General features: G+C 54.4%; 1 protein-coding gene across 9 annotated transcripts in view; it reads right to left on the bottom strand.

Annotated features, from left to right (window-relative positions):
* PITPNM2 (phosphatidylinositol transfer protein membrane associated 2) overlaps window positions 1–22,476 on the bottom strand; it is an 86,982-nt gene extending 64,506 nt beyond the window's left edge. For 2 of the 9 annotated variants that reach the window (XM_070475152.1, XM_070475153.1), the window contains exons 1-3: window positions 22,061–22,474; window positions 20,568–20,777; window positions 19,967–20,167 (exon numbers count right to left, since the gene is read on the bottom strand). The gene's annotated coding sequence lies outside the window, so the exon portion shown is untranslated. Of the gene's footprint in view, window positions 1–19,966; window positions 20,168–20,399; window positions 20,546–20,567; window positions 20,778–22,060 lie in introns of those variants that run through there. The other 7 variants (XM_070475147.1, XM_070475148.1, XM_070475154.1 and 4 more) reach the window with 7 other exon arrangements.
* Between the last annotated feature and the right edge of the window lie 1,120 nt (window positions 22,477–23,596).

Genomic DNA, 23,596 nt, shown 5'->3' with positions numbered 1-23,596 from the left:
TCACGGGCCGGGGTTGGGTTCACTGTGTCAACAGTTCATGCCAACACCAGGAAGCCCGGACAAGGTTGCTGCCTCCTTCTGCTAGACTGGAAGCATAAAAGAATTGAACTGCTCTGCCCTCCTCTTCCAGAAAGTCCTCCTGGGTTGACTAAGAAATGCTCACAGTCTTTCTGCACTCTCCTGTCCCTGTGTGATACTGGATCCTGTCCCTGCCCTTGGGCACTGGGGTGATGGTCCACAACCTGGGCCTTGGGATCTGGCTTTCTCCACATTCAGTTCAACTGGGGAGTCATAGGATTCCATTAAGAATGAGGCCAACAACCATGAAGGAACATACCTTTAAGTGTCCTCTCCAGGGCTTTGTAGTCCTGGGAATTCATTGTTCACTGAGGTCTAGCCCTTGGCTGTGAATGGGGACCCAGTGGGTGTAGACTGAAGTCATCGTTTGCATTGGGCAAGCTGGGGAGCTCTAAGGCCTTAGATCCCAAACGCAGTGAGTGGGTATATGTATGTGTATCCCTTTCTAACAGAGACTTTGAGAAGAGCAAAGGAAGGAATGTTCGGATCACTGTTCTCATCCTATAAATATTTATGAAGTGCCCTACATAGACCTGGAATGAAACAAGGGGTGGGCAGAAGGCAGGACCAGTGGTTCCTAAGACTCTCTCCAGGGACTTCCCTAGTGGTCCAGTGGCTAAGATTCCGAGTTCCCAATGCAGGGGGCCCAGGATCAATCCCTGGTCAGGGAACTAGATCCTGCATGCCCCAACTAAAGATCAAAGAACCTGCTTGCCACAACTAAGACCCAGAGCAGCCAATTTTTTTTTTTTTAAATAAAGGACTCTATTTCCACAGGCGATGGGCCTATAGACTCTGAAGTTGGGGTGCCCTGGGGCCTGTGGAGGCCGGGGCACTGGTGGTGAGAACTCAGACACTTGGACGCCTGGCTAATTGCAGGGAGCCTCCAGGGTTCCCCACCCCCTGACAGCCCTCCCCAAGTGAGGAACAAGCCGGTGGAGAGCAGGAGGCGGAGCCAACTGTCTTGTCCTGAATTATTAACCGCGGAGGAGGTGGTGCAGGCAAGGCCGTGGGCCAAGGCAGGCGTACCAGGAGCAGCTGACCCCGCCCCGGAGGGAGGGGGTGGTCAGGGAGGGGGACCAGGGCCTTTGACTACACATGCCCCGGGGATCTAGAGATTCGGCTGTGACCTTTGGTGGCAGCTGGGCTATGAGTCTGGAGGCGATTCTCCTGTTCAGGCTGCAAAAACTAAACCAAGCTTCACTCCCCGAGCTTTTACTTTTCCAAGTAGTTATGAACCAGTGTGCCTCATTCCTTCCTTTGGGGCATTTTGCAGAAGATTAAAGCAAGGGCGGACAAGGTCAGGAACTTCAGCCAAAATCTCTCCACTGCCAGGGACCGGCACGCGTCCCAGGCCCTAAGAGCCACCTGAAGACCCTCGCGGTGGACCGCCCATCGCTAGGCAGAACAGGACGTCGAATTCGCCCCACTTGTGGTCCCCATTTCTCCCGGCCTCGGTTCCAGGCCTTGTCAGCCTTCCCTGGGGGGGCAGAACAGCTTCCTCGTTGGGCTCCAAGCTTCCAGTTTGGATTTCCCTCATTTCCAAAATCTTCCTTCTAGAAGCCGACAGACACACTGCGTTTGAGAACTTTGCATCTCCCGCCAGGGTCAGAGCCCCGCCCCCGAACGGCGCTCAAGGCCCTAGGCTCCGCCCCCGCCGTCTGGGACCCGCCCACCTTTTGGCCGCCTGGAGCCGCGCTGCGGGCCGCTTCGCACCTTGAGTCCCCATCAAGGGCAGTGTTCACGGGCTCACCGGGTCTCCAGTGTCTGGCGCGCGGCGGGAGCTCCCTCACTTTTGCCGGAAGCATGTGCTGAGATTCACACTTGCTTGTCCTTCTGTCGAAAAGCCCTTCCCCACCTGGTCTCCCTGGCAAACTCCCAGTGTCCTTTAAAACTTAGCCAGCACGAGCCTTGCCAGCACCCCCCTACATCGAAGCTGGGTGCCCCGGGATTCTCAGGGAGCACCTCGCCTCCAGCCCTCACACAGCCCATTCCCGCTGCCTGGCCCCAGACCAGGAGGCTCCAGGGCAGGACTCTGGTGCGTCCTGAGTCTTGGGTGTCACTGCAGAGCTGCAAAGATGCTCAGGGACCACCTCCCAGCATGGTGGTCCCCCGCAGGAAGAGGGCCAACCCCCAGCACATGGCAGGGTACACAGAGCCTGTGTTTCTGGAAAGTCAGAGAGAGGCGCTGGAGGCTTGGGGTCACTTCTGGGGGATCTTCCAGGAAGCAGTCTGGACAGGAGCCAGTAGACAGGCCACCTCCCCATGGACTAGCCCCTGCCCCCTTACACTGGTGGGCAGCTTACATGGGGGGCCCTTAGCCTGAGTCCTGGTCAAGGATCTAGACAGAGGGTGGGCCCGGAGAAGGCTGGGAAGGAATGTTCCTGAGTGTGCGAGTGTTCCTGAGACCAGTGCCACTGTTCTCCTCATCCTGTAAGTGTTTACAAAGTGCCCTAGCTGGACCCTGAGAGAAACCGGGGATGGGCAGAAGGCAGAGTTTCTAAGCCTCTCCCCCTGTGTCTTCAGGAGCTGGGTCTGTGCTCTCAGCTGTGGGGGCACTGGCCCAGGCTCACCCCAGTCTTTCCACACACGGCCACACACACAATTAATGCCCCAGCAGGTGCCGGGCCTGCTTCTCCCGCAGGTCCAGCTTGCGGCTCACTGATCTGTTCTTTACAGAATGTATCTGAATGTCCTTCCTGGACCAGTGTGAGGCTGGGAGCTACAGCCAGGCTGGACCTAGGGCTGGCCTGAGGGCCACAGAGCAGAAAGTACAGGGCGAACTTAGGGCACAGGGGGACAAAGCAGAACAGAAAAGTCAGGCTGAACGGCCCCCAGCATCTGACGTACGTGTGGTTCCACTGATAGGAAACATCCGGACTGACAAATCCCTAGAGAAGGAAAGCAGGTTGGTGGGTGCCAGGGGCTGCAGGAGGGACTACCAATGGATATGAGGTTTCCTCTGGGGAGTGACAGAAATGTTCTGAAACTAGAAAGAAGCGGTAATGTTCTCAGTACTGTGAAATATATCGTGTGTGTGTTCAATCGCTCGGTCGTGTTCAACTCTGTGACCCCTTGGACTGTTCATAGGATTTTTCAGACAAGAATACTACTAGAGTTGGTTGCCATTTCCTCCTCCAGGGGATCTTCCCAACCCAGGGATCAAACCTGTGTCTCCTGTGTCTCCTGCATTGCAGGTGGATTCTGTATCTGTTGAACCATCTTAAATGCCACTAAATTGTTCACCCTAACATGATTAGTTTTTTTTTAATGTTATATATGAATTTCATCTCCAAAAAATATTTTAGGAAAAAATAAAGTTAGGCAAAACTTCATTCATCAGTTTCCCTATTTTATCCAAAATGCCTTGGCAGCCACCCCGTTTTTGCTGAGCCAGCATCCCATCTCTTAGGTCCCCAGGGCTCAGAGCAACAACCATGGGTGCATTTTCTATGTTATCCTGTATTTGTTTGTTTCTTTTTTTTTTTAATTTTATATTTATTGGTTGTGCCGGGTCTTAATTGTGGCATGTAAACTCTTACTTGCAGCATGTGGGATCTAGTTCCCCCACCAGGAATCGAAACCATGCCCCCCTCTATTTGGAGCATGGAGTCTCAGCCACTGGACCACCAGGGAAGTCCCTGTTTGTTTCTTTAGCAAAGGTCCTACAGCACACTGTAAGAGAGGGGGACTTACAGTGTCACCTTCCTGCTTAAAATTGTCAAGAATTCACTTTTAGGACTTCCCTGGCTGTCCAGTAACCACTGGACAGAGTCTGCCTGCCAATGCAGGGAACACGGGTTCAATCCCTGATCCAGGAACATCCCACATGCTTCGGGCAACTAAGCCTGTGTACCACAACTGCTGAGCCCGAGTGCCTAGAGCCTGTGCTCTGCAACGAGAGAAGCCACCACAGTGAGAAGCCTGAGCACCCCAACGAGAGCGTAGCCCCCACTCACCCCAACTGGAGAAAGCCCTTGACCAACAGCAATGACCCCAGCCAACATATCAATCAATTAACAAAAAATTTGAAAATTCACCTTTATTCTCCAGAGAACACTTGAGCTCTGTATCCTGGCACTCAAGGGCTTGGATAAACTAGGGATGGAGCAACCTCATGCAAGGAGGTCCCCGGCTGGTCTGGGGAGCCCCGCCTTGTTGATAAAGCCACTGCTAGCCCAAAGTCTCCTCAGCCAGTGCCCCTTCCCTCCACCAAGCTCCCTGCCCGAAGGACATGTGTTACTGTGGATACTCCCACTTCACATCTGGGCTGCTTCGAGATCTCATTTTCCCCACAAAACTGTGAGTCCTCCGAGAACCAGAGACCACATGTCCTCTCCTGTGGTTGCTCCTGATGCTACCTCAGTGCCGCCCAAATCCCGGGGGCGCCGCTCCCTTCTACGTAAGAATGCTTTCATCCACTGTTCACTCAGTGGTTTCGCCTGAATGGACATATAATCTCCCACCACAGATAAACAAATGGTTTTGTTATACATGAACCAGTGAAGTTGCTCAGTCATGTCTGACTCTCTGCGATCCCACGGACTGTAGCCTACAAGGCTCCTCCATCTATGGAATTTTCCAGGCAAGAGTACTGGAGAGGGTTGCCGTTTCCTGCTCCAGGGGATCTTCCTGACCTGTGGATCAAACCCAGGTCTCCCGCATTGCAGGCAGACGCTTTACTGTCTGAGCTACCAGGGAAGCCCTTGTTTTATATATATACATATATATGTCAGAAGAAAATACACCTGCACCTCCAACTAGAGCAGAGTCCAAACAGTATATATTCAGGGAGAGGATGAAGGCTGGGGCTGAGGTCAGCACAGGGAACACCAGATGGGCAGTGGAAAGTACAACCGAGAAGTTTCCAGAGCCCAGGGTACAGACATGGTGCTCCTTACAGGGGCCTGGGGTAGCGCAGGGGTCTTTAAGGGTGGTATGTTGACACCAATGGGATCACAGAACTCAGACACTGAAGGGGAACTTGTTACCTAACCCCATCACTGTATAGATGGGAACTTAAGACCCACAGAGAGCTCCCCTCGCAGTACAACGGTTAAGACTCCGTGCTTCCACTGCAGGGGGCTAGGGTTTGACCCCTGGTTGAGGAACTAAGATCCCATATGCCATGCAGTGCAGCCAACAAAAAACTAAGGCCCAGAGAGGGGCAAGGAGTTGATCTGTTTATCCACCCATCAATGCATCAATCTTCAATGCATCTATTCACCTATCACCTACCCATCTATCCATTCATCCATCCACACATGCATTCATGTATCCATCCATGCATCATCAGCTATCAAGCATGCTTGCACACATCCACCCATACATCCACACGCACATGCGTCCATCTATCCATCCCTCCCTCCTCTCCTTCTAGGGAGCCAGGGGACAGCCCTAGCCTCTCAACCCTGAGTTCTCCACAAGGGGCCACAGTTGCTTTCAAGTCCATGGCGGCACAGAGGAACTTTCTGACCCCATTAGGTAGGTAAGAATCAAGTCCCTGCTAGTGCGGCTCATGCCAAAGTACATACTGTCTCAGGCACCTGCCCTAAAGCCTGTTCACTGACAGCTCAGCGAGGGCAGCTGTTCCGAGCCCACTCTGCAGATCAGGAAACGGCAGCCCTCCTGGGATTCGATCTCTCCCTGCACTGTGACGCTGTGGGGCAGGTGTGGCTTGGCTGGGCGGTGGTGGGAGGCACTCCTGGTGGGCAAGAGGTCCAGCAAAGGCTCTCAAGCAGGACTGCCACAGTGGGCAGGTGGCGAGGGGGTCCCTGGGTCACCACAGGATGGTGGGAGGTGTGGGAAAGAGCTTGCACATTGGGGAGCATGCACTCGGGGACTTTGGAGCCTGCCAGTGCTCCCAGATGCAATGGAGCTCCTGAAGGTTATGGGGAGAGCTGGTCCCCAAGAAGGGCAGGCAGATGGGGTTGGAGCAGAGTTATGCCAGCTCCTTGTGCACCCGCAGCTTCAGACAGCACTGCAGAAGAGACACGGGGGCGAGCGGCTCTGAGTGTTCGCAGCCGCCAGCTGCCGCGAACAGGCAAGGTAAGGAGATGGCACAGGTGCGCGTACAAAAGGACTATCTGAGAAGCAGGAACTGCAGCAGGGGGTGGGTGGTGGGTCCCCAGGGAGGCCCCGCAGCACAGAGCATCTCCTGGCTCTCCCCGCTCCTCCCTGCCTGGGGAAGGGCCCGGCTCGCATCTGTCTGCTCCCCTCCATTCCCACCTGGGAACCATCTGCTTGCCTCCTCCCCATTTCAATGTGCTTTGCCTACAAATGCAGTATGCTATGTCCCCATGCTCCCTCCCAGAGCAGCAGCAAGATGGAAGGGCAAGTCTGAGCCCTGGCACTTTCTCTTCTCTGTCCTTAGATAAGATACATAAATTTCACTCATCTGTAAAGGGGAGGGGGTGGTAATAATACATGCAAAGAGAAGGATCAGGCATATGTGCAGAGAGAAGCCCACAGTATGCCTGACAATAAGGATGTGTTCTATCACCCATGGTGATCATAAAAATGTCTATCTCCTGGGCACTGCTGGTGGTGCTGGGTGGAGTCCTGGAGGTCCCTGTGGGTGGCATCAGGAAAGAGACCCACTGGGAGGGACACTGAAGGTGCTGGGGCAGGGACTAATTGTAACCTGAACAAAAGCAGGTTTATCCTTGGGGCCAGACGCATTTAAGAATTCAGAGCTCCCCATACGTTAGATGGTAACACTGCATATTTCAGTAGCATCCAGTAATCAACTCCGTGGACATTTCTGCAGTGAAATAAGTGAACCCAGAATACGTAAGGGCTATAAATAGCCCCACTTGGACTATAAATAGCTTCACCTCGGTTCAGGCCGGAGTTTGCTGCCAAGTGAGTTATGAAAAAGTGTTTGCTTTTCAGAGCTTGCCGGAGTTTGGAATTGAGGATAAGGAATTGTGGTTCTGCACGTCAGTGTTTTTCATCACAAACCGGGGAAACAACTGACTGTCAGCCCTGGCTCATCCCGCAGCCGGCGAGGTCCCGATCAGAGTCACAAGCCTCCTGCCCCTAACATCCGCCGGGCCCTGACCCCAGGGACACTGCCCAAGGAGACCAGTCACCAAGCAAAAACAAAGGTGTACACTCATAAACACACACGGCGATGCATATAAATATAATCACACCAGCTGCAGGTGTGGAGGCAAACCATGACGCAGGCCCCGATCCGGCCTTCTCGGTGCTTCAAGGATGGGGAAGGAGCCCTCGGGGGCCCGGTGTTTGGGAATGCTGATCGACATGTTCTGTGAAGTTGCTTCAATGATCAGAATAAAAAGAGGGGGCCTCCCCGGTGATCCAGTGGTTAAGAATCTGCCTTCCAGTGCAGGGGACTTGGGTTTGATCCTGGGTTAGGGAACTAAGATCTCACATGCTGTGGGGCAACTAAAAGTCCTCGTGCCACAATGAAGAGCCCACCCATGGCAAGGAAGACTGAGCGCAGACAGGAAACAATTTAAAAAATAAGTAAAATAAAAGGGGGTGTCGGGTGTGGGAGAGGGATAAATTCTTAGTTTGAGAATAGCAAAAATAGTAAACAAGGTCCTACTATATAGCACAGGTAACTATATTCAATATCTTGTATTAGACCATAATGGGAAAGAATATGAAAAAGAATATGTATATATATACACACATATATGTATGTATATGGGGCTTCCCAGGTGGCAGTAGTAAAGAACCTGCCTGCCAATGCAGGAGACTTAAGTTCCATCTCTGGGTCGGAAAGATCCCCTGATGTAGGAAATGGCAACCCACTCCACTATTCTTGTCTAGAGAATCCCATGGAGAGAGGAGCCTGGTGGTCTACAGTCCATAAGGTCGAAAAGAGTTGGACATGACTGGAGTGACTTAGCATGCATGCACACACATATATACGTATATGTATAACCAAATCACTTTGCTGTACACCAGAAACTAACATGACATTGTAAAGCAACTCTACTCCCATAAATAACTAAATAAGGGTGGTATTAAAAGGGCAGCCTCTTCAGTCCCAGAGATGCCCTTATGCCCCCAGGCTCTCTTTTGAGGCCAAGCCTTAGTGGGTCTCTGTCCTATTCCAGGTTCCCTGGGTGAACACAGACAGAACCTTCGAGCTGCTGGTTCTGGGCAGCCCCAAGAGACTGGGCTCACAGCCTGGAGACGGAAGCCAAGACAGGGACGAGCTTACCTAGGAGGAGGGGGTAAGACATCTAAAGGCAGAGCCCAGCTTTGAAGCCAGACCAGGATTCCCACAGCGGCTCCACCCTTCACTGGGTGTTGGCAATTTACTCCAACTCTCTGAGCCTCAGTTCTTCCGTTTATAGATGTAGGTCCAATGTCATAGACATCCCATAGGGGAGTCCGGTAGAGGTGGGGGTGGGGAGTAAATTAAGAGACAATGAATGGGGACTTCCCTGGTGGTCCAGTGGTTAAGAATCTGCATGCTAGTGCAGGGGACATGGGTTCGATCCCGACTCCGAGAAGATTCCCCAGGCCCCGGAGCAACTGAGCCTGTATACCACAACTACGGAAGCCTGTGCTCTAGAGCCCGTGCTCTGCAACAAGAGAAGCCACCACAGTAAGAAGCTCAAGCACCAAAATGAAAAGTAGCCCCCACTCACCACAGCTAAAGAAAACCCCCGTGCACAGCAATGAAGACCCAGCGCAGCCAGAAATAAATAAACAAAAAATTGTTAAATGCCTTTAAAAATGAGAGAGAAGCAATGAACGTAAAGTGCCCGACACACAACACCCAAGGAACAGTAGCGGCTGCCATCAGTACCACGACGATGGTGATGGTAATGCTGAGACAGCCCTGCTAAGGGAGGGCTTCCCTCTGACCTATATCCTCACACTCACAGTAGTCAGGAGTAGAGGAAGTAACTCATCAATATTGTCCTCACCAACCGTCCCACCACCGGCTGGGACCCCTGCCTGCATGATGACAAGAAGCAGGCAGACAGATGCCCTCTCCGCATCTTCTGTTGGAAGACTGCAGCCAAGAGACTGACGGGGACTTCAATCAGTTCAGTCGCTCAGTCGTGTCCAACTCTTTGTGACCCCATGGACTGCAGCACGCCAGGCCTCCCTGTCTTTCACCATTTCCCAGAACTTGCTCAAACTCATGTCCATTGAGTCAGTGATGCCATCCGACCATCTCATCCTCTGTCGTCCCCTTCTCTTCCTGCTCTCAATCTTTCCCAGCATCAGGGTCTTTTCTAATGAAAAGGAAAGACCTTTGCAGCAGGTGGCCAAAATATTGGAGCTTTAGCATCAGTCCTTCCAATGAATATTTCCTTTAGGATTGACTAGTTTGATATCCTTGCAGTCCAAAGGGACTTGGTCAAGGTCAAACCAGGCAAGTTAGTCACAGGGAGGGAACAAGAACCCCTGATTCTGAGCCCAGGGTTACCCACCCAAGTTGGCATCCTGAAGCTGGCAGCCCTTAGCAGCCTCTGGGCACTCATGGGAGTAAGGCCACCTTAGTGACACAGGGATGTGAAGCTGCATCCGGTGGCCCGGGCTGGGGGAAGTGCAGGGCTGGTGAGCTGGAGGGGAGGGTAAGAAGGAGAGGGGGTGGCTGGGGTGCGGGGAACTGAGTCATCTTAACCGGTCCAAGCCCATCGCACACAGTCTGGCTCTTCTATCTTTGGCGGGGAGCCTGGGGCTATTTCTGGAAGCTCTGCACACAGCCCGCCACTTCCCTGCCAGGCTGACTGGGTCAAAAACAAAACCAGCCCAGCAACAGCCCCATGTCAACAGGGTGGGGAGGGAGGAGACACCCAACAGCCCTGAACGGAACAGCAGGCTTGGGGGTGGTGGGGGCGGCGGGGGCAGGCACCAAATCCCCACCCTGCAAAAAATAAAATAAAACGAGGTGGTGAAACAAACAAACAAAGCTAGTCGGAGGCAGCAAGATTCGGTGGGGAAGACTCGCTTTGGCACAGATGGACTTCAGTTCAAATTTAAGCTCTGTCTTCAAGCCAGTCATTCAGCCCCTCCAGGCCTCAGTTTACCGGTTTGTAGGAACATCATCCACCGCACGGGGTTAGGCGGGATTAAATAAGATGATGCTGGGGCACTGGGCACCTTCTTCTGGACAACTGAACTCTTCGCCTCAGCTTGATACTCTGGTCATCCCTCTAAGGCAGCTCAAAGTCCCCTCTCCTGGGCAGCCCCAGTCCACCCAAAGCAGGTACTCAGAAAACCCCTGTGGGTGGAATGAAAGGGGGGAAAGGGTTGGCAGTAGAGAGTGGAGGACAAGGATGGGAACAGTCATGTAGGGCGTTTTTCCAAGGAGCTGGTACCACAGGAGTGGCAGTCACAGGTTATCACGTCTCTGACAGACGACAGGCGAGGGCTCAGAGAAGGGAAGTGACATGCCCAGGGTCACTTGAGAATCAGAACTCGGGGAAGCCCAGCTGGCCCCAGTGAGGGCTGAGGTCCTCAGCAAGCTGAGCTCTTCTTTGTCTGGAGGAGAAACTGGGGCCTAAGGGCAGGGAAGACAGCATGGCTCAGAAAGGAAGGTACAGGTAGCATAGGGCATTCTTGAAGGATCGTCTTTCCCCAGGGGCCTGGGCTCAGGGGTCTGGAGCTAATTATGGACCAAGGAGGGTGGGAGCATGTACTGGGAAACTGACAGCCTAGTCAGACCCACCCCCTCCACCCCCCCACCCCCACCGCCCCCCACCCCCCCCACCCCCCCCCACCCCCCCCCCCCGCAACCCTGTACTTTTCTCATTAGACTCTCATAAAGGAACTCAGCTTGATGTTTTGTAATGACCTAGACAGGGAGAATGGATTGGGGCGGGGGTTGGGGGGGAGGGAGCCTCACGAGGGAGGGGATATGTGTATACATATCGCTGACTCATGATGTTGTGAAGCAGAAACTAACACAACATTGTAAAGCAATTATACTCTAATAAAAGAAATGAAAAAAGGAAAAAAAAAAGCTCCAGGTTTGGACTCACAATAGCCAAAAGGTGGATGCAGTCCAAGTGTCCATTGATGGATGAACTGGTAACCAAATGTGGTCGATCCATACAATGGAATGTTATTCAGTCTTAAAAAGGAAGGAAATTCTAACTCATGCTACAACATGGAAGACATGATGCTATGTAAAATAACCCAGACACAAAAGAACAAGTAGTGTATGATTCCACTTCTATGAGGCACCCAGAGAGATTCATAGAGACAGAAAGGGGCTGCGGGGGAGTGGGGGCTTAGTGTTTAATGGGGACAGGGTTTCAGCTCAGGGAAAGAAAAGAGTTCTGGAGATGGATTGTGGTGATGGTTGCACGAGAATGTGAATGTACTTAGCTGCTGAACCGCACACTTAAAAATGATTAAAATGGTCAATTTTGTTATATGTGGCGGTGGTTTAGTCGCTAAGTCGTGCCTGATCTTTGCAACCCCGTGGACTCTCACTCACCAGGCTCCTCTGTGCCTGGGATTTTCCGGGCAAGAACACTGCAGTGGGTTGCCATTTCCTTCTGCAGGGGAATCTTCCCCACCCAGGGGTCAAATTCCAGTCTCATGTATTGCAGGTGGATTTTTTTTACCAACTGAGCTACAAGGGAAGCCTGTTACATGTATTTTATGTGTGTTATGTGTACTTTTCACGATTTTAAAATAAAACAGAAAAGGGAGAAAAAGCCCCAGAATTGGGTACAGGGTTTTCTTTGGGGGTGATGAAAATATTTTGGAACTAGACAGAAATGACTGTACAACATCATGAGTGTACTAAATGCCACTGAATTGTATACTTTAGAAACAGTTTTATGTTATGTGGATCTCAATTTAAAAAAAAACTAAGATGCTGAGGATGAGGCAGGTGGCTCCAGCGGACAGGCACCCTGGGCAGGGCTGGGAGCTAACGGTGACTTCCATCACTGAGCCTATTACTTCTCTCTGAGCAGGAGCGTCTAAGGGACATCACAGGTGTGGGCAGGGATGCAGACAGGTGGCCAAGATGCCAGCAGCCAGGCAGGCACAGGCCATCTTAAAGGGGAATGCATGGCACTGTGGCAGGGTCCCCTCCATCACCCCTGGACATAAGCAGTTCCTAGAAGTTCCTAGAAGTTCCTAAAAAGTTCCTAGAAGACACAGGAAGGGTTTCACACAGCAGCAGGATCCATTGCTCCTTAGCGGATGGGGACACAGGGCCCTTTGAGGGACAGGGATACACCCAAGGTCTGCAGGAGGTCATGGCAGGGCTGGACCTTATGTTCTCCAAAAGCATCCTGGTGTGCGTGCAGTTGTGGAGATCAGCATCCCCTCATGGCTGAGATGTGTTCAGTGCATCTTGTCTGGGACAGGCCCTGGACACACGGGGATGAAGGCTCTTGCAGATGACCTAGATGACCACTCCGCACTGTGCTCCCCCAGTGTGGTACCCCGTGAGGGCATGGCGCTCAGAGAGAGGCAGAGTTGGGGGCAGGTAGGGTGTCCGGCCAGCCCCTGGACAAGGTTCCTGGGCAAGCCAGCAGGATGTGGAGCTTGCAGAGAGATTGAGGGAGGGAGACCCGGCTGCAGATGCCAATGGGGTGGGACGGCACGTCAGGGGAGGGGGGTGGTTGGGCTTTGCAGAGGAGTTGATGGCAGCATGTGGGAGCACTCCTCCCCCTGCAGACCCATGAGCCAGGGGTCTGGGGCTGGTACTGCCTTGTCTCTGGCTCTGAGCTCACGGGATGGGGACTCGGATGCTGTGTGCAATACCAGTTCTTTGAGGGCTGGAAAAGCACCTCCCAGGACGAGACACTCACCCCTACAAGGTCCTGCTGGAAGGCTCTTATGTCAAGCAGTCTGTCTCCCTGGGACTTAATCTGGTCCTGAAGCTCTTCAGAGCCTTGTTTAGCTTTTCTTGCCCAGGACACCATAAAGCAGGCATTCCAGGACTTCTCTGGTGGTCCAGTGGTTGGGACTCTGCAGGCCAATACAGGGGACATGGGGTTCGAGCCCTGGTCCGGGAAGATCCCACATGCCACAGAATGACTAAGCTCGGGAGCCACAACTATTGAGACTGTGTGCTGCAACTACTGAAGCCCGTCTGCCAGAGAGCCCGTGTTCTGCAACAAGAGACGCCGCCGCAATGAGAAGCCCGTATACCACTAGAGAGTAACCCCCCGATCGCCGCAACTAAAGAAAGCCCATGTGCAGCAACAAAGACCCAGTGCAGCCAAAAATAATAAAATAAATTAAAAATAAATATATAAATAAACAAATCCAACCTTTAAAAAAAAAACACAGGTGTCCAAGTGGCACACCCTCTCCAGGGTAACTACCCACACTCCCCACTGGCCATCACATCACCTCCTGTGCCCTGGGCTCTGATTCTACTCGCAGAGGCAAAGCCGCTCTAGCTGACGACTGAGCCTGAGGCAGCTAAAAGCCCCAGATCTGTTTCCTGGGACCCCCTGCTAGACTACTGCTCCCCCTGCCAGCGCAACAGACCTGCCCTGTACCTGTTGCCACTCTGCCTGCTGGGTGGAGTGGACGGCAGTGCGTTCCCCCAAATTTGTGCCCACCTGCAACCTCAGAATGTGACCTGATTTGGAAATAGGGGCTTTTTCAGATCTAGTTAAGGATCTTGAGAGGAGATCATCCTGGATTTAGGATGAACCCAAAATCCAATGAAGAGGTGTCCTTATAAGAAGAGGAGAGGACACAGGGGGAGGACATGCAGAGGAGATGACCACGTGGACACAGAGAGATCGGAGAGACACAGCCACAAATCAAGGAACACCTGGGGCCACCAGGAGCTGGAAGAAGCCAGCAGGCATCCTCCCTTAGAATCTTCGGAGGGAGCACAGCCCTGCCGACACCTTGATTTCGGAATTCTGACCTCCAAAACAGAGAAACAATACATCTCTGTGGTTCTAAACCACCCAGCCTGAGGTCTATTGTCACGGCAGCTCTGGGACACTGGTTCACTGGTTTGCAGCATCAGGAAACAGGGTGTAACCGGAGCTGACCACGTGGGCATCAATCACCCAGTGTCCCCCTGCGCTGGGAGCCTTCAGGAGACAAGGAAACGGCGTCCTGGCCGGGAGGGTGACAGGAGCTCAGCAGGACAGAACACTCCTGTCACCAGGCTCTCACCACGGCTGCAGTCCAATTAGGTAAGGTAACTTGAGGAGCCCATGCGAGGCCATGAAAACCCGCTCTCTGTCTGCTGTGAAGACACTTGAGGGGAAGTGGCTGCTGGACGTGCGGCCACACGGCCTTTCTGCGCTCCCCATGCTGGTGTCTAGACAGCTTGTTCCGTGCCCCCACACCCGGTCAGGCCAGCCCAGCCCTGCCGGAGTTCTCAGGGGCACCAGCCCCAAGCCAGCACCAGAAGCACGGGCCTAAGCAGAGCACCGCCGTTTCTTCTTTTTTTAAAAAATGTTTGCCCATGTCATGAAGCATGTGAGAATTTATTTCCCCGACCAGGGATCAAACCCATGACCTCTGCATTGGGAGCCCTGAGTCTTAAGCACTGGACCGCCAGGGAAGTCCCAGCCACTGCAGTTACTCTGGTGAGAGATGCTAGACCTCCACGCTGACCTTTGGCTCAGCATCCCCTACCTGTCTCCATTTTTGGAGAACCTCTCATTGGGGGATGGGGAGCTGGCTGGGGCTTCTGGGAGCTCCGGGACTGAGATTGGGGTTTCCCTGGCCTCCTGTTGGGTGAGGGAGCTCAGACAATTGAGCATCAGCAAACCCCTGTGAGGAGGAGGGGCTCTCCCCTTCCCAGCTCTGTGGATGCTGCCATGCCAAGGGGCAATGTTAGGGCCGTCATAGCACTGATGAAGTCGGTGTTCAAAGGGCTTTGCCATGACCAAGTGCAGCATCTCTGCAACTGAGGTACAGGGATGAGCTGCTTTAGAAATGTCTCGTGAGCTTGTTCAAAATCAAGATTCCTGGGACTTTCCTGGTGGCCCAGGGGCTGAGAATCCACTTTCCAACGCAGGGGACATGGGTTTGATAAACCCTGGTCGGGGAACTAAGATCCCACGTGCCGAAGAGCAACTGAGCTTGCCCACCACAACTAGAGAGTGTGTGCTCTGAAATGAACGACCTGCCTGCTGCAACTAATAGGGGGGCCCCAGGTGCCCTCCCGGAAGGCACTTGCTGCTGTCAACTGCCTGCAGAGACATGTCTCATGGAGCACCCAGGCCAAGCGGCTCCGAGGAATGTGGCACTGGCCAGGCCCAGGCAGGAACCCTCCCACTGGCTGCTGTGCTCGAGTCCTCGCGGACTGCCGGGTGGTTAGAAGGAGCACAGCTGTCCATGGCACAGATGCTCTTCTCCCAGCAGCACTGGGCAGTATCTCCTCCTCGGGCTGCACACGAGGCAGCCCTGCCTGCTAAATGACCGCCCAGGGACTTCCCTGGGGCCCAGTGGTTAAGATTCCATGCTTCCAATGTAGGGGGCATGGGTTTGATCCTTGGTCAGGGAACTAGGATCCCACATGCTGGGCAGCACTGCCAAAAAGTAAATTTTTTTTTTTTTTTTTAAAGACAACAGCAACAAAAAAATGACCACACAGGACCAACTGGTTCTTCAGCCAGGACCAGTAGGGGGTACACCTCTAAGGGCCCAGCATCGACAAGACCCTTCAGGCACCGGCCCAGCCCGCATTGGCTGTGGGGCAAGAACCAGCCCGAGAATGTGATGACTCGTCCGGTGCTTTGCAGAAGGAACATCACCTTGTCACCAGCGAGGTCTCTCAACAGCTGTGAAGGGAGGCGGTAGGTGGAAGGGAGCAGGGGCCAGTGTGCAGAGGAAGGGGGACTCTTCCCTGACCCTGGAGCTGCCCAGCCCAGCCCAGCTTGGCTCTGGAGTACTCAAGAGAACCCCTCTGGGTTTCTGTGCCAATTTCCCCATCTTCTGGGCCTGACCGGAATCCCCAGTGCGTAGGCTGCTGCCCGGGAGGGCAGAGGCCTACAAGCAGCTTCAAGCCGCCCTCTTACCCCCAGGGGGAAGTGGCTAGGAGGTGATTCAAGCACAGATTCTGCTCCCTGCTCTCTTTCTGGGTCTGGGGAGGCCCCTCCTTGGCACTGTGGCCACATCCGGCTCCAGCAATGAGACACACTCCCTGTGCCTTGGTGTCTCCAGCAGCGACACTGCTGGGGCCCTGTGCCCTCAGCTGGCGGCGAGGCCCAGGCCTTCACCTTCTAAGCCGCAGGCAGCTGACCGACCACACCTCTGACGGAAGCTCCCGCTGGCCATGGCACAGCACTGGCTCTCCAAACATTTGGGAACATGTAAAGCAGCAGCTGACCTGGCCCCGATCCTCGGATGACCTTTGGTACAGAGTGGCTATTTGAAACTAATCCTTTTCTTAAGTCCTGCCCTGGAGGAGAGCCCTATAAAGCAATCCCTGGCATCATCTCGCTCCTTCTATTGGCCCGTTCTCACCCACTGCCCTTGGCACGAGGATCACTCTTGTCCTGCACAGAACACAACTCAGGCTGGTGGCATTGAGTGACTTCTGCCAGGTCTCACAGCCAGGACTCAATGCCGGGTCCATGTGGCTAACGACTTCTGCTCCTCCTGTCTCCCCAGGGCAGCTCCCACCTCCCAGTCTCCCCATCCAGAAACCTGGAGTCCCAAGGTAGGACTTCAGTCATGCTGTTCCCCGGGGCCCAGTGGGCAAAGGAAACCAGGCAGCTGGCGCACGTTCTGAATTCCCCGTTCCCGGTTCCCTGTCTGCACAGCCTGCTGCGGCCCTGACAAAGCCCAGTCACAGCCACAGGTGGTGATAATGGTGTGTCCACGCCTCGAAAGCTGTGAAGTGTCTGACAAGGGCGACAGGCGGAGTGAGGTGCCGGCCAGGAGTGCGAGGCTCCGCACACACCCTCCCTGGTCCTTCCCGCCTCCCAAGGGCACCATCCTTGACCCTGTTGTGCAGACCAGGAAACTGAGGCTCAGAGAGGCCAAGGGGCATCTCCCAGGTCTCACGCTGATGTAGAGAGTGGGCAGGACAAGGGGCTCAGTCCTGCTTCCGCCTCCACATTCCCCCAGCGGGCAGTGGGCAACTGGCGGTGTGAGATGGTCCCGAGCGAGCCCTAAACTCCCACTCTGTGCTGCCTTCCGTCCTCACTGCGACCCTTGGAGAGGTGAGGAGGACCTGATGAGAAATGCTCATTCTCATGAGCATTTCATGAGAATGAAATCATAGCAAGAATGAAATCATGCTTCACTGCTATGGCAGCAAGGTGGGGAACCTGAAACAGAACTTGCTGGGGTGCTGGCTCAGGTACCACCACACTCACCTTGGAGGCTGGGGTGGCCCGCGGACAGCACAGCTGGAAACTCCTAGCAAGCATGCCAAGATTTACTGAGAGGGGTTCTCTGGAGCCAGGGGTTCAGTGGAAGGCCACAAGGCTGACAGCACGGGAAAGGAGGCTGCAGCTGGGACCCAAGCGAAACCAGCATCCGGGCAAGAAACCATCAACTTTATCCAGGCCTGGGGCAAGCAGCAGGCTCCCTCCTCTGGAAGAAAAGACTCAGGCCCCGGGGAAGGCCTCGCCCAGGCCAGAGAGGGAGCTGGGGAAGAGCTCGGCCTCAGAGGCCCTCGAGTCCAGGGAGAGCCCTGTCTCGAGAGAGTCTGGCCTGGCCACGACCTGAAAGCTCCCCCACCATAGCTCCCTCTCCCCTGCAGGGCTGGCCAGCCATTGGCTTTGTTCATGTGGCTTCTTAAGGTACAAACACTCCTCTGTTATGTCACTGTTCTGTCCACTTTTAGAGAAAAGCTCTCAAAACTCTTAGATTCTCTCTACCCAGAATCACTGTTTAAATCATCTGCTTTACCACTGGTGTACTCTCTCTGTGAGTATCTATATGCATATATCTACATACTCCAAATGCTTACAGTCTTTTCTGAGCCATCAGAGAGTAAGATACCAGGATATCTAAATGCATGATAACAACCCTCCGATGCCAATTCTTGGGATTCACTGCCACGCACCCTCACATTCCTCTCCTCCATGCTGAGGTACGTAAAGTGGGTGGCGCTCTCTCCAGGTTACAGATGAGGAAACTGAGGCACGGTGTCCCGGGGTACATGGCCCTCCTTCTACACCAAGCCACCCACACCTAAGGTCTCATAAAACACACACACCCACTCTGCAGACTGCTGGATGACAAGACGACGTCTTAACTCTTTTTTTTTTTCCTAAAGAACGTTTCATGTGTCTCTCATTTATTTATATTTGGCCTGACACACAGGATCTTCGTTCCCTGACAAAGAATCAAACCCACAGCCCCCTGCAGTGGAAGCACGGAGTCTTAACCACTGGACCGCCAGGAAAGTCCCTGCCTTACGTTTTACAAGAAAGTGAGCCAGGCTGCCCCCACAGCACAACGGAGAGCAGATCAGCACCCAGAGAATCAAGATTCTCTACAGAGCAGAGGGTGGGAATGGTGGGCGGGGGTGAGTAAGGGGCTCCCCACTCCAGGGCCTGTCCTCTGCTTCTTTCTTTTTCTCTCCGTAGACAGCTGGGATGGAGCGCCTCCTCCCTGGGGGGGCAAGGACTGGGTCTTCCCTTCATCCTAAAGCCCAGAGGCAGGGGGCCCCATGCAGAGCAGGCTGCATGTGTAACTGATGAATGAATGAATGAGTCAGAGAGCTGAGTTCTGGCTCTGCCATAGGGTGGGCTACTCAACTGCTCTGAAACTCAGTTTATGCTTTTGCTCAGTCGCTCAATCCTGTCTGACTCTTTGCAACCCTATATGGACTATAGCCTGCCAGGCTCCTCTGTCCATGGGATTTCTCAGGCAAGAATACTGGAGCAGGTTGCCATTTCCTACTCCAGGGGATCTTCCCAGCCCTTGGGTTGCGATTCAGTTTGCTCACCTGTAAAATGGGACACCACCAACCACTCCTACAGTGGTTGCAAATTGTTACATTAGATGAGATTTGCGACTGTGCCTGTGAGGTGGGTGTTAAGACCCCGGCTCAGAGTTTGCCGAACCAGACAGTGGGGAGAGATGGAAAGCAGAGCTGAAGATGCCTAAGCACAAACAACGTGGGGAAGGCACACACACACTTGCATGCATGCAGACACGGCCTCACAGCTCAGCACCTCTTAAGCTGAGCACTCCCTCTCTTTGAAAGCCCCTCTTCCTTTCAGCTTGAGACCCTCAGCAGCCTGAAAAGCTGGCACCTGGGGCTTCCACTGCAGACACAAATATACTAATGTCTATAACACACCTGACAACACAGCAAAGCCTGGGGCGATGTGGAAAAGAGGAACAGTAAGACAGGGGGGCAGAGCTTTCCAGAAGTGGACACAAATGGTCTGTCTCACTCACATAAGACTCAGAGCTAAAAAGCAATGCACAAAAAGGACAGCTGTGCGATCTTATCAATACTGGGACCTGTTTATGGGAGATCATGTTATCAAGGGCAGAATGCCAGCTGGTACATGCACCCCTGATGGAAGCAGGGAAAACGGTATCCGTGTGTGTGTGAGCGTGCATGTGTGTGACTGCATGTATGTGTGTGTGCACACATGCGTGTGTGTGTATGTATGTTCAGGCACATTGCAAAGCAGACCAGGAGAGTTGAATGTTCATGAGCTTCTATTCTCCTGCACAATTTCTTAAGCCATTTGTGTAAAAAGATGAACTGCCACCACTAAGATTTTCTCAGTCTCAACCTCTCAGGCGGTCACGGTCCCAAGTTCTAGAACCCTGCATGTTGAGCCAGGACCACTTGTCCTGCCCGACACAGCCTGGGAAGGGGGGACTCCAGCGCACGGGGCAAGACAAACCGAACTTTCCCCAAGGAGATCCTCCTGTGGGCTTCCTGAGGTCTGTCCCACCGAGCCCTCCCCTGCATCCCAGGGCCCCTGTCGAATTAAAGAAGAGAGAGAGAGTCACTCACCGCCTGAAAGCCAGCCAACACGGCCACTATTCCACTTTTCCTGGAGTGAGCTTTCCACACTTGGGGCGGCTGGAGCCACCGGCAGCCAAACGGCTCCCACCTCTCCGACCTGCTCTCACACCCTCTGCAGCTCTTTACGAGGCTTTCAAGTAAGGCACCGGTTTGTGAGGTTGCTCAGAGAGAGGAGGCTGGCCCCTTGTGCTGGAGGACAGGAGAGGGAGGGGGGGAGGCTGGCACGGAGCACTCAGGATTCACTCTGGATGAAAGCCGGCGGGTTGGCGGAGCGTGCTTCCCTCCCGCCCCACACCACCCCCTCTGCAAGCCAGCCCTGCTCTGCCATCCTTCCGACTTGCTGGCATGCTGATTAAACACACACGTGGATTGCCCAAGCATTCCCCTCCCCAACCCTGGACACCCGTGAAAGACACCCCACCTTGGGGGGAGGCCGAGTAACCCCAGCGGCTGCAGCCTCCCGTGGGTTCTGGAAGCCAAGCTGAGAACGGGGTGCCGCCACTCACGGGGCTGACCTTTCCCGTGTCACATCAGATTTTCCGTTCGCCAGCAAACCCAAACCAACCCAACCAGCACACGGCCTCCCCACCTCATCGCACAACTCGTAAAGCCATCAGAATTTACAGCAAACCGGCCAGAGTCCAGACGCGGCTAATGTCATTAAGAAGCCTGCACAGCGCCCAGATGCCGGCAGGGGCTCGGTGACAGACGCCAGCCTCGCAGCGCAGGGAAAGCAAGACACAGCACAGACGCTGCAGGCGCAGAAGCCTTCTTCTCATCCTGCCCCACAGGAACCGATCTGATTATCAAAGGGAAACGCGGAGGACTCAGAGGTTAAGGCGGCTTTAGCGAAACAGGGCTTCGGGAGCATAGTTTAAAGAGACCCGACCACAGACCCAGCCCAGGGTCAGGGGCGGGGGGAACCCTGCCTCCGGCTGTCTGTTTTTGAACGCAGTCCGCCAGAGATAATGCTGAAAACAAGCACAAAATCCAAGGAACCGCCTGACTTTGAGACACATATCTGAGTGTCTAGGCGCCCTGCCATCTCAGCCCCCAAGGTGGGGACCACGATCAGGCTGACTATAATTTCCTCTGATACCTGCACCAAACTTTCAAGCCTCCCTCTGAGTCACTGGCATTCACTTTCTATTTAGAGATCATACAGGGCTTCCTCTTAAGCACTATTCAAACCCCTGGCTTCTAAGAACTGGGTGTTAAATCTGTTTTCTTCAGGCTTCACTTTCCATTAACAGAGATGTTCTCCTTGACAGCAAGGGGTTCTTTTTTTCCCATCATCCACTGCCAGGAGGCAGAGGTAACCAGAGGGGCACGGATCCCAAGACCACCCCTGGGACGGGCAGCAGATGGAGTAATCTCACTGATTCCTTTCTGGAGAGCCATGAGAAGCTGTCCTGAATGCCATGGCTGGAAGTGGGGTAGACACAACGGAAAACCTCAACCCGCTGGGCAGCGGTCTTAGGATTCTGTCTGAGCCACATTCTACTGAGGGGCTGTCCCAGACACACAGTGGTACTGCCCGGGACAGCCAGACAGCTAGGACCCTCCCTCTGCCCGGATTAGCCTGACTACACCATCTTCTGGGAAACGCTTGGTTACCGGGACAAAACATTTCCCCCACCGAACTCCGTTTCCAGGTGAGAAACAATTAGATAGAGAAACCTGTACCAAGCCATCGCCACTTGGGAGCCCTGTCCCACCTGGGGTGCACGTGCATGCCCCCACATTCCCTTTCCCTCCCCTTGGGGTCAGACCACAGTCCAGGAAAGCAGACTGTTCATGCTGTGTAGCAATGAGGCTGAAAAATGGAAGAGCAACAGCCAGCCACAGACCCAAGCACCAGGAGTGGGAGCTGGCCACTTAGAGCCGCCCTGGAGGAAAGACCCCACACACACCCAAACTCTGCTGTGTGCCCTCCAGCTCCGAGTCGGGCCCTGCCTCTCCCTCCCTCTCCCCCTCCATCCCAGCTACTCCAGGGAAAACAAGCAGCCCACGTGACCAGGACAGAGCCTGCCTTGCTAATAAACCCGTCCTAAGGCTCTGACAGTTTTAGCAGAACATTACCTTTCAGGAAGAAAATGTAAGGACCGGGAAGAGGGAAGAGAAAGTGTCAGAGCTGGAAGCCACATGCCACAGGAGCCGGCCAGGGGCTGGTCCCGCGGCCCCCCAGGTCTGTGGAGGATCCCTGAGCTCCCCATGCTGACGGCCTCAAGGAGCCACCCCCGGCACACAGCCCTGCCGGCAACCCATGCCTGGAGACGGCAGAGCACCTCAGAGACGAGGGACGGATGGATGGATGGACCGCTGGATGGATGGATGGAGGCGCCGTGAGCCTGGCAGGGACGAAGGAGGAAGGGAGGCCAAGAGGAAGGGGTGGGGAGAGAGGAGAGAGAGGGAGGGAAGAGGGAGAATTGATTCTCTCTCCTCCACTGGGACCACTGAGCTAAGTTGCCATGGAGAAAGGGGAGCCGCTGGCAGAGCCCGAGGCGGGCGGAGGAACCTTATGCCGGAGGGAAGGCGTCAGCTCAGAGCCAATCCCCACACTTCTGGTGCGGCCTCCCCCAAACCAGGCCTTCTGGGCCGAGGCGGCCAGGCTGGAAGGGGAACTGGCCCGACTCAGTGGGGCAGAAAGCAGTTCTCTGCCCGCTGGGAGGAGATGGGGGTGAGGGGACAGGAAGCTCAGGGCTTCCTTGCCTGGTTCACTGCGCTCCATCACCCTGAGATAAGCTGTGCCCCTCATCTCACGCCCTGCCACCTGCCTGGCTGAACTCCCTGGTGACTAAGGGGCCCAGAGCCCCTTCCACGCCCTGAGTACCACCTGGGGCCTTGGTGTTGGAGGAGGCATTTCTGACCTCCACCTGTTTCCCCATCTCTAAAAATCAGCGTCACCAGACCTTAAGGCACATTTCCCCATGAGTTTCACCCACATTTTCCAACCTCAGGTGGGATGAGGGGACATTCAACCAGGGGAGGACCTCGACACCTGGAGCCTCTTTTTGCAGGAAGTGCAGGAAAGATGAAGGCACTCTGAGGTGCCTGGTGGATGACCCTCCCATGTAGACAGCCCTCCTGGTTGGACAGCCCTTCCAGGGTGGACGACCTTCCAGGGTGGATGACCTTCCAGAGTGGATGACCTTCCAGGGTGGACAACTCTCCTGGGTAGACAGCCCTCGGAGGCTCTGTGGCTCTGCCTCCCTGCCGTCTCCCGCCCTGGGCTGCTCCCACTGGCCCCTGCCCACCCCGCCACTACTCCAGTCCACGACTCCAGCCCCAGCTCTGGCCTTTGCTGCTGGCTCCACACCACTCACTCCATGCTGTAGAAATGGGGACAGAGAGAGCACCAGGAGGCCTGGGCTGGAGTCTCAGCCTCCCCTCCTGGAGATGACATGACAGAGGCGCATCCAGGCCCACCTCTGGGCCTCCACTCCTCACCACAAACGGACACAACCCCACCATCCTCCCAACTGGAACTCCAGGGCAGTTCGACACCAAGACAGCAGGGGCTAGGGAAGGTGCGTGGATACCAGCTCCGGAACGTTGTGCCCTTCGGGGGAACAGAAGCATGTCGGGCATACCCCCCAAACGTCCCACCTCCCCTCG

The sequence above is a fragment of the Odocoileus virginianus genome, chromosome 12, assembly GCF_023699985.2.
Source record: "Odocoileus virginianus isolate 20LAN1187 ecotype Illinois chromosome 12, Ovbor_1.2, whole genome shotgun sequence".
NCBI lineage: Eukaryota > Metazoa > Chordata > Mammalia > Artiodactyla > Cervidae > Odocoileus > Odocoileus virginianus.
The sequence above is the reverse complement of the archived record's forward strand: the minus strand, read 5'-3'. Positions and strand labels throughout refer to the sequence as shown.